Consider the following 3,477-nt stretch of genomic DNA (forward strand, 5'->3'; position numbering starts at 1 on the left):
GGAGAGCAGGAAACTGTGATTGCTTTAAGATAAAACAATTTGAAGCATGACACCAAAAGCAAAGGCAAGAAGAGTGAAAATAGATAAACTGTACTACCTGAACATTCAAAACTTCTGCACATCAAAGGACACAATCAACAGAGTGAAAAGACAACCCACAGAATGGGAAAAGATATTTGCAAATCATATATCTGATAAGAGATTAATATCTAGTATATATAAAAATAATTCCTAAAAATCAAAAACAAAATCTCAAACAATCCAATCTAAAAGTATATGATAAAAAACAAACTAATAGGGTTTCCCTGATGAATCAATGGTTAAGAATCCACCTGCCAATGCAGATGACACAGGTTCGATCCCTGATCCCAGAAGATCCCATATGCCATGAGGCAGTTAAGCCTGTGCAGCACAACTACTGAGCCTGCACTCTGCAGCCCAGAAGCTGCAACTACTGAGCCATTCAGCCTAGATCGTGTGCTCCACAAGAGAAACCACTACAGTGAGAAGCCGGCGAACAGTGACTGAAGATAGCTCCCTCTTCTCACTACTAGAGAAAGCTCTCATGCAGCAATGAAGACCCGGTGCAGCCAAAACATAAATAAAAAGATATGGTTACCAAAGGGAAAAGGGGAGGGGAGGGATAAATTAGGGATTTGGGATTAACAGATACACACTACTATATATAAAACAGGTAAACAATAAGGTCGTACTGTACAGCATAAGGAATTATATTCATACTTGCTTTAACATACAGTGGAAAAGAACCTGAAAGAGACTATGTCTATATACATAGCTGAATCACCTTGCTGTATACCAGAAACTAACACAACACTGTAAGTCAACTATATTTCAGTTTTAAAAGTGTGTGAAAGACTTGAAGAGACATTTCTCCAAAGAAGGTATACAAACAGCCAACAAGTACATAAAAAGATGCTCAACCTCACTAATCATTAGAGAAATACAAATCCAAAGCACCTATGACTGATTCATGTTGCGGTATGGCGGAAATCAACCAAATATTGTAAAGCAATTATTCTTAAATTAAAAATAAATATTAAAAAAAAAAGAGCACAATGAAGACTCCCCAGAGGTGCAGTGGATAGGAATCTGCCTGCCAAGGCAGGGAACATGGGTTCAATCCCTGGTCAGAGAAGATTCCACATGCCGCTGAGCAACTAAGCTCGTGCACCACAACTACTGAGCCCGCGCGCTAGGGCCTGAGAGCCGCAACTGAGCCCTGTGCTGCAACCACTGAAGCCTGTCACTACAGCCTGTGCTCTGCAACAAGAGAAGCCCTGCAGTGAGAAGCCCACGCATAACTAGAGAGTAGCCCCCTCTCTCCAAAACTAGAAAAAGCCCGCATGCGGCAATGAAAAACCAGTGCAGCCAAAAATAAATATATAAATATAGTGGTGTGTACATGTCAAAAAATAAATTAAAAAAATTTTCAAAAAGCACCATGAGATACCACCTCATATCCATTAGGATGGCTACTATAAAAAATAAAATTTAGATTAAAAAAAACCCAGAAAACAACAAGTATTGGCAGGGATGTGGGAAAATTGGGACCATGTGCAATATCAATGTATAGGTAAAACTGAAAAACAATTATGGAAAACAGTATGGCAGTTCCTCAAAAAAATAAAAATAGGATTATCATATAATTCGGCAATTGCACTTCTGGGTTTATATCCAAAAGAACTGAAAACAAGGTCTGGAAAAAATAACTATATACTAGTGTTATAGAAACATTATTCACATTTGCCGAAAGATAAAAACAATCCAAGTATTCATGGATGGATGAATGCATAAAGGATGGGATATTATTCAGCCTTAGAAAGGAGGGAAATTCTGGCACATGCTACAACATGGATGAAACTTAAGGACACTGAAAGTGAAAGTGAAGTTGCTCGGTCGTGTCCAACTCTTGGCGACCCCATGGACTGTAGCCTACCAGGCTTATTCGACCATGGGATTTTCCAGGAAAAAGTACTGGAGTGGGTTGCCATTTCCTTCTCCGGGGATCTTCCCAACCCAGGGATAGAACACGGGTCTCCCACATTGCAGGCAGACGCTTTACCCTCTGAGCCACCAAGGAAGACCTTATGGACACTATGCTAAGTGAAATAAGCCAGTCACAGAAAGATGAATACTGTGTGCTTCCACTCATATAAAATACCTGGAGTAGTCAAATTCATTGAAAAGGAAAGTAGAATAATGGCTGCCAGGATCCAGGGGGAGAAGGAAGTAGGGAATTATGCTTTAAAAGGGACAGAGTTTCAGTTTTCTAAGATGAAAAGAGTAGTAGAGATTGGTTGTACACAATGTGAATGTACTTAACACTACTGAACATTTAAAAATGATTAAGATGGTAATTTTATGTGTATTTTATCACAATTAAAATTTTTTTAATTTTAATTTTAAAAATGCCTTAAAGTATTTTAGGTTAAATTAACAGAAGGAAATAGAACTCTCTGCCTTGCACTGCTCAGACCAGACATTGACAGGCATTGCAGTCTGGAGTTCTTCCACAGGAGTGTAATGAAGACCTTTCTCCTAAAGAAGTCTTAAAGGATGTTAGCTGTGTGCTGTGCTCAGACGCTGAGTCGTGTCCAACTGTTTGCAACCCCATGGACTGTAGCCCACCAGGCTCCTCTGACCATGGGATTCTCCAGGCAAGAGTACTGGAGTGTGTTGCCATTTCCTCCTTCACTGGATCTCCCCAACCCAGGAATCAATCCTGCATCTCTTGGGTCTCCTGCATTGGCAGGCAGATTCTTTACCACTAGGGCCACCTGGGAAGCCCAAAGGATGTTAGAGGCATTGGCAACTGAGTCTGCCATATAGAATAAGAGATAATTCTACACTGCTGGTGAGAGTAAGACTAGAGCCAATAGGCACAAGTTAAAAGGAAGATAATTTTACCCAATTTAAAAAGAAATTCTCTTTCGATTTTAATAGTACCCAGAGTCCACTGCCTTAGGAGGTAGAACCCTCTTTATCACTAACCTTGCCTAAGAAAAGACTGCATGACCATTAGTCAGGATCACTACAGACGAACTGTTACAATGAGATTTGAGTTAGATGATTTCCAAGTTGAACTAGATGATCCAAGTCTATGATTCTATAATGTAAGGGTGCAACCTCCCAGATAACCCAGAAATCTCTACCTTGGTCTTCTTGCCAAGTGGTTTCACAGCCTCTGTCAGAACCTGGTTTAAAAAAAATAAAGCTCTGAGATCTTGTCACTTCTGTGCCTTACTCTCACCTATGGTATAGCTGGATGAGTTTGTGGTGAGTCAGACAAGAAATAAAAGAAATCAAACCTCAGATTTAATCCCTCCGTGTGTCTGAGCACAGAACCAAAGGGCTTTAGAATCACATCGAAGCTGCTCTCCTGAGTGGGATCAATGATTCATGCAGCCATGGTTGTATGCTTGCTCTGAAAACAGTAGAGAGAAAGAATAGTGTCCA

This window comes from Bos javanicus, chromosome 3 (genome assembly GCF_032452875.1).
Source record: "Bos javanicus breed banteng chromosome 3, ARS-OSU_banteng_1.0, whole genome shotgun sequence".
Lineage (NCBI taxonomy): Eukaryota > Metazoa > Chordata > Mammalia > Artiodactyla > Bovidae > Bos > Bos javanicus.